General features: G+C 36.7%; 1 long non-coding RNA gene and 1 pseudogene across 1 annotated transcript in view; one reads left to right on the forward strand and one right to left on the reverse strand.

The window, feature by feature from the left end:
- LOC114890171 overlaps nt 1–16,687 on the forward strand; it is a 234,915-nt gene that overhangs the window by 78,215 nt on the left and 140,013 nt on the right. The window lies entirely within an intron of this gene.
- On the reverse strand, nt 1,096–1,193 carry LOC114891407 (annotated as a pseudogene).

Genomic DNA, 16,687 nt, shown 5'->3' on the forward strand with positions numbered 1-16,687 from the left:
ATGATGTTTTCCATAGTGGCTGTACCAATTTACATTCCCACCAACAGTGTAAGAGGGTCCCCTTCTCTCCAGACCGTCTCCAGCATTTGTTATTTGTAGACTTTTATTTATTTATTTTTTTTTAATTTTTTAAATATCTTTATTAGAGTATAACTGCTTTACAATGGTGTGTCAGTTTCTGCTTTATAACAAAGTGAATCAGTTATGCATATGTCCCCATATCTCTTCCCTCTTGCATCTCCCTCTCTCCCACCCTCCCTATCCCACCCCCCTAGGTGGTCACAAAGCACAGAGCTGATCTCCCTGTTCTATGCAGCTGCTTCCCGCTAGCTATCTATTTTACGTTTGGTAGTGTATATATCTCCATGCCACTATCTCACTTTGTCCCAGCTTACCCTTCCCCCTCCCCATATCCTCAAGTCCATTATCTAGTAGGTCTGCATCTTTATTCCCATCTTGCCCCTTGGTTTTTCTGACCATTTTCTTTTATTTTTTAATTATTTTCTTTTATTTTTTTGTAGACTTTTTAATGATGGCCATTCTGACTGGTGTGGGGTGGTACCTCATTGTAGTTTTGATTTGCATTTCTCTAATAATTAACAATGATGAGTATCTTTTCATGTGCCTATTGGCCATCTGTATATCTTCTTTGGAGAAATGTCTATTTAGGTCTTCTGCCCATTTTTTGATTGGGTTATTTGTTGTTGTTGTTGTTCTTGAGTTGTATGAGCTGTTTGTATATTTTGGAAATTAAGCCCTTATCAATCGCATCATTTGCAGATATTTTCTCCCAGTCCGTAAGTTGTCTTTTTGTTTTGTTTATGGTTTCCTTTGCTGTGCAAAAGCTTATAAGTTTGATTAGGTCCCATTTGTTTATTTTTGCTTTTATTTCTATTGCCTTGGGAGACTGACCTAAGAAAACATTGGTACAATTTATGTCCAAGAATGTTTTGCCTATGTTCTCTTCTAGGAGTTTTATGGTGTCATGTCTTAAATTTGTCTTTTAGCCGTTTTGAGTTTATTTTTGTGCATGGTGTGAGGGTTTGTTCTAACTTCATTGATTCACGTGTGGCTGTTCCAACTTTCCCAACACCAAAAAATATGGAATGCTTCACAAATTTGCGTGTCATCCTTGCACAGGGGCCATTCTTCTCTGTATCGTTCCAATTTTAGTGTATGTGCTGGGAAAGCAAGCATGGCATTTATATGTTTAGATGTTTGTAACAGGTTACTTAATTTAAAAACATATCAATTTAAGTCAATTATGTAAATAATTTGCATGCTATATTCTTTTCTAAAATTTTGTTTACTCTTTTTTAAAAAATCCTAAAACATATTTTAGAAAGTCCAAACAATAAAAAAGCATGATTTTAACAGAAAAAGTTCTTCTGATCCACTAACTCCCACCTATCCCATGGAATACTTTCCAATTTGTTATTCTTATTCCTACCTGGTGCCCAGGAAAACACCTGCCGAATTTGGTCTTCACTGTGGGAAAATTCATGAATCATTTTTACATCACTCCTTTGACATTTCCTAATAAAACAGACATGACAATTAGAATCAATCTAAACAAATTTATTTTAGAATTACATACTTTGTAATCCATAAAGCTAAGTGTCATCTCCGAAGTCAGAATTGAATCTTGTATCTTTCCTAATGTAAAAGTCAACAGAATTATGTTTTTTCAGATTTGTTTTGCAGTAAGCTTGAAAATATTTTAAAATATAAATTATGTCTTCATATTCATTATCTTAAATTGTCTAAAAAATTTATTTCAAAGAAATGAGCACAATTTTACACAATAAAATGGGGCCGCAAAAATTTAAGCAAATTTAACCAAAAATATGTAAATAAAAAGTAGAAATGACAAGAACCCAGAGCTTCATTGCTCTCCTAAGACTGCACTGCTGAGCTGACAGCGATTAAGTAACAGTTATCATTGGACAATTCAGGTAACTGCAGTGTAAATAACATTGTTCCCATTCTGTCTGTTGTAATTAAATGCTGCTTGTTATTCACAGAGCAAAACCTGTGCCCTATTGAACTCTTTTTCCCAAAGAAATAAGAGACAAATTGAAGGATCACCTAAATTCACATTTTGTCACAAATAACTTCCGTTGTAATTTAACCCATAAACTTATATTTCAGGTTTTCCAATACGTGATATAAAAAAGAAAAAAAAATTACCAGAATGACATTTTTATCACAACTGAAATTTGATGTGATTCCTATAATCTTACCAGCTCTTAGAGCATCTCTTAAAGGAACAGAGGCCTTATTCTTAGTTGAGTGTACACCATCTTGCAGGGGAAAACACTGGACCGTGATGTATTGTACTTGTTTGCTTAGCAAACTTTTATCGAGTACCTGTTATATGATAGGCACTGTTATAGGCACTGAGGATACAGCAGGAAACAGCCTAGATCTAGCCTCAGCTGTCCTGGAGCTTATATCCCAGTGAAGGGAAGCAGATAGAGCAGGAGTCCCCAACCCCCAGGCCTTGGACTGGTACTGGTCTGCAGCCTGTTAGGAACCGGGAAGCACAGCAGGAGGTGAGCAGCAGGTGAGCAAGCGAAGCTTCATCTGCCGCTCCCCATGGCTCGCATTACCACCTGAACCATCCTCCCACCCTCCCGTCCGTGGAAAAATTGTCTTCCATGAAAGCGGCCCCTGGTGCCATAAAGGTTGGGGACCGTTGAGATAGTGGACACCCAAATCAACAAACATGATAATCATAGATAGTAAGATAATTATGGATATGAATAAATATGGATAGTCAGAAAATAGAGTGATGACATAGGGTGTGGAGGACTTGGATGTGGATATATTGCGGAAGACGTCTCTGGAAGTGAAAGCAGAACAATGTTCTGGAGGAGGGTGAGCCCCAGCCCTGAAAAGAGTAGTGGGGAGCACACAGGCAGAGCTAATCCAGACCTTATATTGGACACACGAATGTTCCGTAATCATCACAGAGTCCACATCTTTAAATTTGAGTGCATTGTTTTTCTTTCTGTTTTCCAGAAACTAGTTTTCTTTGCCAACTATCCCATTTTCTGTCATCAATCCTCTAATTCACTTATAAAGAACAGAAGGAGTTGATCAATATACTGATGGCAGCCACACTTCCCTGGTTTGCTGGTTAGCTCAGGGGTAAATTCAGTTACTGAACATTAACTTTCCCTAGCAAAAAAGTGTAAAGGGACTACAGAGAAAATTATTGGTAGAATAGACTTTCTGGCTACTTTTATAGAAGGAACTGATCAGGTTGGGACTCAAGAGAAAGATAATCTAAATCAGACAGAATTAGGATGTCAAAAGAAGATTATCTAGGTTATTAACAAAGACCATGCAATAAGGTGTTTTAGAATAATTTTATACTGGCACAAAAACAGAAATATAAATCAGTGGAACAGGATAGAAAGCCCAGAGATAAACCCACGCACCTATGGTCAACTAATCTATAACAAAGGAAGCAAGAATATACAATGGAGAAAAGACATTCTCTTCAATAAGTGGTGCTGGGAAAACTGGACAGCTACATGTAAAAGAATGAAATTAGAACACTCCCTAACACCATACACAAAAATAAACTCCAAATGGATTAGAGACCTAAATGTAAGACTGGACACTATAAAACTCTTAGAGGAAAACATAGGAAGAACACTCTTTGACATAAATCACAGCAAGATCTTTTTTGAACCACCTCCTAGAGTAATGGAAATAAAAACAAAAATAAACAAATGGGACCCAATGAAACTTAAAAGCTTTTGCAAAGCAAAGGAAACTACAATCAAGATGAAAAGACAACCCTCAGAATGGGAGAAAATATTTGCAAATGAATCAATGGACAAAGGATTTATCTCCAAAATGTAGAAACAGCTCATGCAGCTCAATATTAAAAAAACAACAGCCCAATCAAAAAATGGGCAGAAGACCTAAATAGATGTTTCCCCAAAGAAGACATACAGATGGCCAAGAAGCACATGAAAAGCTGCTCAACATCACTAATTATTAGAGAAATGCAAATCAAAACTACAATGAGGGGCTTCCCTGGTGGCACAGTGGTTGAGAGTCCGCCTGCCGATGCAGGGGACACGGGTTTGTGCCCCGGTCCGGGAAGATTCCACATGCCGCAGAGTGGCTGGGCCCGTGAGCCATGGCTGCTGAGCCTGCGCATCCGGAGCCCGTGCTCCGCAGCAGGAGAGGCCACAACAGTGAGAGGCCTGCGTACCGAAAAAAAAAAAAAAACAAAACACTACAATGAGGTTTCACCTCACACCAATTAGAATGGGCATCATCAGAAAATCAACAGACAACAGATGCTGGAGAGGGTGTGGAGAAAAGGGAACCCTCTTGCACTGCTGGTGAGAATGTAAATTGATACAGCCACTATGGAGAACAGTATGGAGGTTCCTTAAAAAACTAAAAATAGAATTACCATATGACCCAGCAATCCCACTACTGGGCATATACCCAGAGAAAACCATAATTCAAAAAGGCACATGCACCCCAATGTTCACTGCAGCACTATTTACAATAGCCAGGTCATGGAAGCAACCTAAGTGTCCATTGACAGACAAATGGATAAAGAAGATGAGGTACATATATACAATGGAATATTACTCAGCCCTAAAAAGGAATGAAATTGGGTCATTTGTTGAGACGTGGATGGGTCTAGAGACTGTCATTCAGAGTGAAGTAAGTCAGAAAAGGAAAAACAAATATCGTATATTAACGCATATATGTGGAACCTAGAAAAATGGTACAGATGAACTGGTTTGCAGGGCACCGATGTAGAGAACAAACGTATGGACACCAAGGGGGGAAGCGACAGGGGAGGGGTGGTGGTGGGATGAATTGGGAGATTGGGATTGACATATATACACTAATATGTATAAAATAGATAACTAATAAGAAAAACAAAAAAAAAGAATAATCTTAGACCCATAATACAAGTTAAGCTGTCATATATATTTCTAGTTATATTTACAGGTATTATGTGAAATTAATAATTGCTAAGTTAATATACAAATGAAATTGTCCATTATGAAACCTGTATGCAGTTCATACATGGTGTTGATTTAGGTTTTATTCTTTTTTTTAAAAAAATTATTTTCTTTATTTCATATAAAGTGTAAGTCATATCTTAAAGCTTGATGATAAAAATTCAATTTAAAAATTTTAGATTGATTCGGTACTGTTGTGAGCCCAATATTCCATGGATCCCACCATCCATGATGCTAATTTTGACCCTCTGCTTAAGTTATGAAATTCTGAATGTAATCTGTGTGATTTCTAAGGAATTTTTAAAAATCTAATTCTTCATCAATCATACACCTAATGATTTTAATACCAATTGTCAATTCTTGCCTGACCCAGTATTTTCATCAGGGTTTGTGAAAGTTTTGCTTCTAATATATTATTCCTTCTACATATATTAGTTGTCCTTTTAGTCCTTCCTTTCACAAATAGTCTCTTTCATCATCTCTCCCTAGAATTACAAAGCACCATCGTTTCTTCTAGGGAACCTTCCTAGACCACCAGGTTGGGCTAAGTGTCCCATATCTAAACTCTCTTAGCCCTCTACACAAAGCCCTTTACCAGTCCCTTACCAAAGCGTATCAAGATAAGGCTACAAGCACTTCAAAGGCAGGGCCAGAGTATTATCATTCATTGTGTGTATAATGTTCCTGACACCTTGTGGGAGCTTAGTGCATGATAACCTGAAACAAACTACTTTCACTCAGCTAGCAATGCAGTCTCTGTTTCTACGTTCTGAAGAGAAATATGTGTTCACTGAGACTTCCTAGAAGAAAACTTGGAAGAATTCCTTTAAAACCATGGAGTGGGGAAGGCCTGTCTGAAGTATGGCTCAAAATTCAGAAGACAGGAAAGAAAAGGTTGATGGGTTTTATACCACCCACACCCCCACACACACACACACACACTTTTACATTACAATAAATGGGAAGCAGCTGCGTAGCACAGGGAGCTCAGCTCTGTGCTTTTTTTTTTTTTTTTTAACATCTTTATTGGAGTATAATTGCTTTACAATGGTGTGTTAGTTTCTGCTTTATAACAAGGTGAATCAGCTATACATATACATATATCCCCATATCTCCTCCCTCGGTCACAAAGCACTGAGCTGATCACCCTTTGTGACCACCTAGAGGGTTGGGATAGGGAGGGTGGGAGGGAGACACAAGAGGGAGGAGATATGGGGATATATGTATATGTATAGCTGATTCACCTTGTTATAAAGCAGAAACTAACACACTATTGTAAAGCAATTATACTCCAATAAAGATGTTTAAAAAAAAAAAAAACCCTGGGGAAAATATTTTCATCTCATACTGCAGCAAAAAATGAATTTCCCTAGTTTATGAAGCAGTCCTAGAAAGTGAAAAGAAAAGATCAATGAATACAATAGAAAATAGGCAAAAGACATGGACAGACAGTTCACAGAACATAAAATTTGAATGGCCCTCAATCTTATGAAAAGATCTTCAAAAAAGAGCATTTACTGATAAAAAGAGAAATATGAAATTCACACTGCAGTCTCATTTCTTACCTATCAGATTGGCAAAAATCCACAAATCTGAGAACATACTCTATTGGCAAGTTGATGGAGAAAGGATTTCTATATATTCCTGGTAGAAATGCAAAATGGTACAACCTCTATAGAAGGAAAACTGGCAATATTTACTAGATCTGCAGACGTATCTACCTTTGACTGAGTCATCTCACTTCTGGGAGCTTATTCCATAAATATATCTACACATGTATGGAACCAGTTACATAAATTACAGCACATCCACACAATGGACTATTATGCAACCACAAGAGAGAGTGATGAGGACCTCTAGTGACTGATACCAGATGATCTCCAGGATAGACTGCTAATGAAAAGAGTAGGGTGTGAGTATAAAGAGTATAAGAGGGAGGAAAGGACTATATATATTCATATTTTCTTGTGTTAAAGAATCATGCAGGACAAACAGGAAGCTAATAGAATCATTACCTAGAATGAGTAGAGGAAAGAATGAGAAGAAAAGGCAGTGACAGAGGCAAGTTTCTCTGTATGTACTTTATTGTTTTGACTTGTGAATCATTCATGTAAATGTAACTATTAAAAATTATTTGTTAAAAAAGCACTGCCTTTCCAAAAAGAACAGGGCTATGAATATTAGTTTTGTGTATACACCTTCTATATATTTTTATTCAGATAAGATTACAGTTATATATGCAGAAATAAATGTCACAACATATGAATGTGCAAAGAAGAGAGCTTGATATAGTAGGAAAAGCATAATTTTAGAACCAGAGAGATCAGGATTCAAATTATAGCTCTACCATAAAATTAGGGATTTGATCTTGGTTTCTTTCATTTATTTTCTTCTCCGTTAAAATGAGGCTAATAACGCCAGCCTTCTAAAGCTTTTATAAGGGTCAATTGAAAGAAGGTGTGTAAGAGTCCTAGTACATCATCTAGCTCACCATTCACACAGCTAACAGATGTAGGGTCTGAAATTTGACCAAGATGTCTGCTTTTTAGAAGCTCTCTTCCTTGCATACACTCACATACTGTGACAGTTCTGAATCAAGAATAATTCTCTTCCCTTCTGGTCATCCTAACCACTCCTTGGAAATTTAGCCAAGATCTTACTTCATGAAGATTTCTTTTCTAGGGATTCTATTTCATTTATGGTTAGTACTATAAACTTTATGAGTTTCATGTTTTATATATTCATTTTTTGTCTCCTAAGAACCCTAGATTTTAAAAATTCTTTCCTGCATTTTAAAACAATAACTAAGCACATAATAAATGCTCGGTAAAATTTTGTTGTTTCTATATGTGACAGAAAACCTAAATATTAAGTAGCAAAGCCTAATCTAAGTCTAGAGTACCGATTGTTTCAGTTTTTGATCTGTACAACCTTTAATTAATGCCTTTTTGCAGACTGCTAAATGCATTTCTTTTATATTTAATACCTGCAGGTGTTGATTATTTTTAATGAAAAAGTGTGCTCAGGAATAAAATAAGATAATAATAATTAAATAATAATAATGAGAAATGCTTAGATTTGGGGAATACCCTGGTGGTCCAGTGGTTAGGACTTTGTGCTTTCACTGCCAAGTTCACGGGTTCAGTCCCTGGTCAGGGGACTTAGATCCTGCAAGCCACACGGCATGGCCAAAAAAATTAAGAAAAAAAAAAAAATGAAGAAATGCATATATTTGGAGCATAATATCATTTAAATATTTTCCATTCTGGTGTTTTATAATATTATTATAAGTCAGGTTATAACACCATCAAAACTGACATTTAATTATAAATATGGCAATCTCATAATTTTTCACTTGGCTACTCTTTCTTAAGAAATTATTTTTTAATAGACTTTATTTTTTAGAGTAGTTTTAGGTTCACAGAAAAATGGAGTGGAAGATACACAGACTTCGCACATGCCCTCTACTCCAATATAAGATACATAGATTTCCGTATTATAAACACTCTCCCATCAGAGTTGGTACATTTTTTACAAGTGATGAACCTACAGTGACATATTGTAATCACCCAAAGTCTATAGTTTACATTAGGATTCACTCTTGGTTCTGTACATTTTGTGGATTTGAACAAATCTATAATGACATGTATCCACCTTTTTAGTACAATACAGAGTATTTTCACTGACCTAAAAATTCTCTGTGCTCCTGTTATTCATCCTTTCCTGTCTCCTAATCCCTGAAAATCACTGATCTTTTTATTGTCTCCATGGTTTTGCCTTTTGTAGAATGTCACACAGTAGGAATCATACACTATGTAGGCTTTTCAGATTGGCTTCTTCCACTTAGCATTATGCATTTAAATGTCCTCCATGTCTTTTCATGGCTTGATAGCTCATTTCTTTTTAGCACTGAATAATATTTCATTGTCCGGATGTACCACAGTTTATTTACCCATTCAGCTACTGAAGGACAGCTTGGTTGCTTCCAAGCTTTGGCAATTATGAATAAAGCTGCTATAGACATCCATGTGCAGGTTTTTGTGTGAATGTAAGTTTTAGTTTCATTTGGGTATATACCAAAGAGTGCAATTGTTGGATCATATGGTAAGAGTATGTTTAATTTTGTAAGAAACCACCAAACTGCCTTTCAAGTAGCGTTATCATCTTATATTTCACCAGCAATGAGTGGGAGTTCTTGTTACTCCATACTCATTAGTCTCATTGTTCTCACCAGCCTTGTGGTGTTGCTAGCGTCCAGATTTTGGCCATCTAATAGATGTGTAGTGGTATCTCACTGTTTTAATTTGCATTTCCCTGATGACATATGATGTGGAGCATCTTTTCATATGTTTATTTGCTATTTGTGTATCTTCTTTGGTGAGGTGTCTGTTAGGGTCTTTGGCCCATTTTTTAGTCAGGTTGTTTGTTTTCTTATTGTTGAATTTTAAGAGTTCTTTGTATATATATATGTGTCTCTCTCTCTCTCTCTCTCTCTCTCTCTCTCTCTCTACATATATATATATAATTTTTTTTTTTTAATTTTTTGGCCGAGCCACGTGGCACGTGGGATCTTAGTTCCCCAACCAGGGATCACACCTGCGCCCCCTGCATAGGAAGTGCAGAGTCTTAACCACTGGACCACCAGGGAAGTCCAAGAGTTCTTTATATATTTTGGATAACATTCCTTTCTCAGATGTATCTTTTGCAAATATTGTTTTCCCAGTCTGTGGCTTGTCTTTTCATTCTCTTGACATTTTCTTTCACAGAGAAATTTTTAATTTTAATGAAGTTCAGCTTATCAATTCTTTTTTTCATGGATTGTGCCTGTGGTGTTCTATCTTTTTTTTTTTGGCTGCAATGGGTCTTCGTTGCTGCATGCAGGCTTTCTCTAGTTGCAGCGAGTGGAGGCTACTCTTCGTTGCAGTGCGTGGGCTTCTCATTGCAGTGGCTTCTCTTGGTGGGGGGCATGGGCTGTAGGCGCATGAGCTTCTTGTTGCAGCACGCAGGCTCAATAGTTGCAGCGTGCGGGCTCTAGGGCGAGTGGGCTTCAGTAGTTGTGGGCTCAGTAGTTGTGCTCATGGGCTCTAGAGCACAGGCTCAGTAGTTGTGGTGCATGGGCTTAGTTGCTCCGCGGCATGTGGGACCTTCCCGGTCCAGGGATCCAACTGTGTCCCCTGCATTGGCAGGCGGATTTTTTTTTTTTTTTTTTTGCGCTACGCGGGCCTCTCACTGTTGTGGCCTCTCCCGTTGCGGAGCACAGGCTCCGGACGCGCAGGCCCAGCGGCCATGGCTCACGGGCCCAGCCAATCCGCGGCATGTGGGATCTTCCCGGACCAGGGCACGAACCCGTGTTCCCTGCATCGGCAGGCGGACACTCAACCACTGCACCACAAGGAAGCCCGGCAGGTGGATTCTTAACCACTGCACCACCAGGGAAGTCCCTTGGTGTTCTATCTAAAAAGTCATTGCCAAACCCAAGATAATCTAGATTTTCTCCTAGTTTTATAGTTTCACATTTTACATTAGACCTGTGATCCATTTTGAGTAAATTTTGTGAATGGTGTTAGGCCCTTGTCTAGATTCCTTTTTTTTTTTTCCTGCGTGTAGACGTCCAGCTGTTCCAGCACCATTTGTTGAAAACAGTGTCTTTGCTTCATTGCGTTGCCTTTGCTCCTTTGTCAAAGATCGGTTGACTATATTTATGTGGGTTTATTTCTGGGCTTTCAGTTCTGTTCCATTGATTGATTTGTCTATTCTTTTGCCAATACCACACTGTCTTGATTACTGCATTTGATTACTCTTTAGCATGCATTTATTATGTTTTAGCATTTGTCATTCTAATTTATCTGAAGAAATACTTAGCCATCTCGCTGAAAATAGCATATCATCAAAACTAAGTCAGAGGGGTGGGTAGATCCCTTGATGTCTATGAAATTTCCACATCTTACATGTAATTTTCATTCTCACTGTTCCATATTTCTTGACTGGCATTTCAATGCTATTATAACAGTTTCCTTCTTACCTTGGAAAAATTGGGGTTTTGATTCAGTTGTTTCTGATAGCATAAAATTATAATTTAATTGAAAAAACACCTAAGAAACAATTTAAAATATAAAATTAATGCCAATTTTATATAAAAATCTAATTATTTATTTTTGTTTGATTGATGGAGCCTCAAATCAGGTTGAAAACTGACAAGTGACCATGGGGTGCAAGCTTAAAGTCACATCTCAGAACTCTTTTATTTTCTTCTTTTTAATAACACTCTCATACTGCAAACGTCTAAATGTCTTGTATCTTTCAACACAGAGAACTGACAGTATCTAGATTGTCTTTTATATTTGAAGCTAATTTTTTAATTAAAATAAAAACTTCAAAGTAATTTAGTCTATTAATAAACATAATAGTTATACTTACTAAGGATTTACCATGTTCAGGACTCTGTGCTAAACTTTGCCCTATATAACTTCGATTAAATTTCATAGCAACATAATACCTTATGAGATAGGTGCTATTATTATCTTCATTTTAGAGATGAGATATTTAATGTGCAGAGAGGTTAGAAAGCTTGTTTAAGATCTCTCACATTTATGCCTTGGTGGTATAGTGGTGAGCATATTTGCCTTCCAAGCTCTTTCACATTTAACAAGTGATGGAGCAGACCTAGTCAGACTGGCTCTGGGGCCTGTAATCCAGTCACCTAACTACCCTGACTGTGAAGAAGTTGCACATATTTTGGGGTTAGAGAAATCAAAATCCTTTTTTTGTGATTTCAATGGAGACAATATAGTATCTTTAGCTTCTGAAATTTCTTATTTGTGAATTTGGTACTTTACAGTGTTTATTTTTCTGTGAGTCAAAGCAGAAAGTATAGTCAATTAAAAGTAAAGTCATTGGGACAAACTAGCACATATATAGTATTTTGACTCATTCAAATTATTTTTTGTTGATGGCATAGTTAGTATAACAACACTGAAGAAAAATTACTACATTTCACTTAAATTACTAAATAGGGATTTTAATCTATTGAATAAATTAATATTCCTTCCAGTTATAAAAATTACTGTTTTTCTTTTTTATAAACAATTTTATGCAAAGGATTGATGAAAGTAACATGGGAAAGATTTCTATGTAGAATTTGAATATAAACTTTGACATGAACTGATTTTACTGAAGTAGAATGGAATCTGTCTCTTTCTTTTCCCCCATGTCAATAATATTTCTAGGAGCAATTTGAACTTAAATGTCTCTTAAAGTGTACATATTGTGAAATTATCAGGAATTTGGAACTAAAAAGTCTATTTTAAATTTAAATAATTATTTTATTATACATATTTTAAAAAAGAAGTTATGGGTAAAAAATAAAGAAACAATCAATCATGACCTTTATTAATAGTCAATACTCTTCCAAAAGTAATTCTTATATTAATAAATAAATGAATGAATTGCAAGTTATGCTAGACTTTATATACATTATACCCACTGTATGTAGGCACATTTCAGTGCAGGAGATACTATGGTTTTCAAGACAAGTAATGTCCCTGCTTTTATGGAACTTATTTTCTATTTGAAGTAGCGGTGTGGGTGTATGTCTGGTATTTACTAATAAACAAATAAGTTTTATGGACTGAATATGTTCCCCTAAAATTCATGTTAAAATCCTAACCCCAGTAACTCACAGTGTGACTGTATTTGGAGATAGTCTTTAAAGAGAAAATTAAGTTAAAATGAACTCACTAGGTTGGGCCCTAACCCAATGTGAATGGTGTCCTTATAAGAAGGGAAGAGTAGGACACAGACATATACAGAAGGAAAACCATGTGAGAAGGCAGCCATCTACAAGCCAAGGAGAGAGGACTCAGAAGAAAACAACCCTACTCACACCTTTACCTCCAACTTCTGGCCCCCCAAATTGTGAGGAAACAAATTTTTGTTGTTTAAGCTATCCGGTCTATGGTACTTTGTTATGGCAGCCCTAGCAATCTAATATACTAAGCAAGTACTATAAGATCAAATAGAATGTGATAGGATAGAGAGTGATGGAGAGGTTACCTTGGATTGGATACCTAGAGAATGTTTCTGTAAGGAGGAGATATTTAAACTGAGATCCCAGTGATAAGAAGGAGTCAGTCATGTGATGCTCAGAGAGGAGAGCACCCAGCGAAGGGAACAAACAGCGCAAAGTTTCTATGGTTCAAAGGACCACAAGAAAGCATGTATGAATTAGATCTAATAGGAAATGATACTAAATGAGGTTGGATTCCTAAGCCAGCGTCAGATATTGTAAGGCTTAGACACCAGGGAGAGGAGTTTGGTTTGATGTTATTTTAAGTGCAGTGGATGGTTGTGAGAGGGTGTGAATCATAGAAGTGATATGATTGGATACTCATTTTAGAAAGATAGCACTGGTTGCTGGGTGAAGGATGGATTTAGGGGTCAAGAGCAAATGAAAGGAAGCCAGTTAGATGGCTACCCTGGTCATCCAGGCAAGAGATCAGGTAGCTTGTGCTGTCTGGCTGGTTGCTGTGCAGATAAAAAGGACTGGTTATATCAGTGGTGTGTTTTCTAGTCAGAGACCACAATTACTGCCAGACTGTAATTGTGGTTGAGGAAGAGAAGGATCAATACGTTTTGGGTTAAGTAACTTGATGGTGAGATTGGGAAGGATCAGGAAGGAGTAGATTTGGGGGAAAATCAAGAATTCTGTTTTGGCTGTGTTACTTTTTGGAGATCTCAATTTGGCAGCTGGAAATATGAGCCTGAATTTCCGGAGTGTGTCAGGGCTGGTGATAAGAAGTTGGAAGTCGCTGGTATAGAGCTGGTATTTATAGCCCAGGGATTGAATGCACTCACCCAGAGAGAGTACGTAATAGAGAAGAGAGAAGATGTCTTTTCTCACCAAGGGGCAGTCATCTGGAATGGTCACTGTGGACAGAACTCAGGGTAGGCTTTAACATATATTTCAAAATAAATGGTACATTTAGGGCTTCTGTGGACAACATGTCTGATCTAGGTAGAAGGACAGTATGTAGCAAAACATCCGTTTAAAAAATCAACTTAGGATACTTATATCTTCATATATGTTTTTATTCCAAACCCTCTCAATACACTCAGAACTCTCTTCTTAATGCTTTTCTGCTGCTTCTTGTGCCTATCCCTCACATGAAATTTCAAGAGATCTTTGAGGAGAATGGAAGTCAGACCTACTAAGTTAACAACTTACATCCTGCCTCCTCTTAATATTATCCAGCCCAGTCCAGCTTGCTCTCTTCTGGAGGAGGATAAACGGGCTGAAATAAAATAGAGTTAGTTATAATGACCCATTGAATTGAGGGTGGAAAATAATGATCCGTGACTCACATTAGCCCTTTGAAATTGTCAGAAGATCAAATGAAATTCAGAATATGGTCTTGACAACAGAAGTGGCTTAAGCCAAATATATTTTTATCATTAAACATTCAACAACTTCATTTGTTCATTTATTCATTCGCTCATTCAGCATTTAAGAACCAACTGTGTTTTAAGCACTCTTTTGCCACCCAAGGTGGTATGGGAACATGACAAAGCCTCAGTCAATCAGATGCTTCTATCTGAAGCAAATGAAGCTGGTGGCTTCCTGTTGAGATGGCTCCTGCAAAAAGACAGTTATTTTGCTTGTTCTTTATGATTCTCTGATAACTATCCCAATTCTTATGCGGTTCCCAAATCTTGGTCTCCAGCTTGTCATTGACTCCATGAGCCTTTGCTAAACTTCTTATAAAAATCTTTTCTGCTTAAGAAAACCAGGGTCAATTTCTGTCATCTGCAAACAAGAGTTCTGGCTGCTGTATGTCTCATAATTGTCAAACTTCAAAGGGTAACATCAGACTTTCAAAGACTAAATGTATATACATTTCAAATGGCTACATATCAAGAATTACTATCCAAGTCTCACACGCATTGTAGAATGAAGGACTGTTTTCTCCATGAAACCCTTTACTGATTCAGGAATAGGTGGAAGACGAGCTCTGCTTAATATCCAGTTATTTCTTTGGTTAGCTCTATTTTACTGAATCTTAGAATAGCAAATTATTTCTTGCTATCCATCTTGCCGTGGTTGAAGAATGGAAATTTGGGCTGAGGGATGGGGACAAGTAGAACTAATTGCTAGGTCAAGTAAAGTAAATTAGACGCAATGACTAAGTGCTATTTTAGAAACTCTCTCCAGAACCTTGGGGTTACAGAGCTAAGTGCCAAAGAGAATAAAACATCGAATTGGTCCAATCATTTCCAATGTGATGACCAAGAAATGAAAACACTTGGGGGAGTCTATTCACAAGTTCAGGATATTTCTAGTTCTCTTTCTTTGTCAGATCTTCAGGGTAGACTTTGGGCTTTAAAAGCCATAAGTGATAGCAAGTCATCCTAAAGTGTGCAGAAATGGAAGCATGATGAAGCATGAGCACCCGGTTTTCTTGTTAGCCTTCTGGGTGGAAAAGATAAGAAAACTAGTAAAAAAAATGACAGTATCTTTTTTCCGGCAGCCATGGGCACCTTAGTGTTTTACTCTTAAGAGAAATGCCACCAGAAGACATTTATTTAAGAGGGGAAAAGAAATGTTCTTTGTAACTTTCACTGGAAGTTACAAATAAAAGTTCTACCTTGCAACTTGACCTGCATGTTAGAAATGTCTGACTATTGCACACGTTTAGACCCATAAAAGCCATATATTTATGTATCATTTTATTCTTTTATATCCACAATTAAATCTGAAATATGAGGAAACTCTTGAAGGATTTAGTAAAGTTAATATTATCTCCATAGGTTGAAAATTATGGAGAGTGATTTGGTAAAATTGTATAGTATCCTTACTGGACTGCCACTATTCGTTTGTTTCCAAAAGCATTAAATTGCCCATTTTGTTTTTTAAGGGAGAAATGATTTTAAAAAGTATTTACTGGAATTTCAAATTGGATTTGTATATATTGTATTGAATTATATATTATAGGTTAGTATATATCAATTAAATTATCAGTGGACTCTAAGTACTCCACACTGTCATAGGTCTGGATTTACCAAGAGAAAAATATATTGAGCGCTAAATTTTAAAGAAAGCTTAGAGAAGAGATACTATCAGCTCTTGTAATAATAATAATAACAGCTAGTATTTATCGAATATTTAATATGGATTATATCATTTAATCCCTTAAACAATCTAGGAGACTGGTACTATGATTCCCATTTTACAGTTGAGATAACCAAATCCCAGAAAAACTAAGTAAATTGTCTAAATTGTCCAAAGTTATGCAGCTTGTAAGTAGATGAGTGGATAATTTGAACCTGAGTAGCTTAACCCCATCATCTGTACTCTTGATCATTATTGCTTTTACCAGATAAAGAGTATATCAATCAATAAAGGCACATTCTATTTACTAGACAAAAGGGATGGATTTTAATGAGCCATTTTGTATTTGAGATAATATAACCTGAAAGGTTTGTAAATAATTGTGCACCACCATGTGCTACTGTAGTGAAAATAATTTCATGCTCTCACCTCAGAAGACTTGGATTTCATTTTTCAACCTGCCACTTGATGTGGGTAGCAAGGGCAAGTCAGACAAGTTCACCAGTGGCTGCTGTATAAAGTAGATCTAGTTCACCATCATCATTATCCTTGTTTCTTATAGTATATGAAAAGA

This window comes from Monodon monoceros, unplaced genomic scaffold (genome assembly GCF_005190385.1).
Source record: "Monodon monoceros isolate NGI ecotype Baffin Bay Population unplaced genomic scaffold, NGI_Narwhal_1 Super_Scaffold_11, whole genome shotgun sequence".
NCBI classification, from domain to species: Eukaryota; Metazoa; Chordata; class Mammalia; order Artiodactyla; family Monodontidae; genus Monodon; species Monodon monoceros.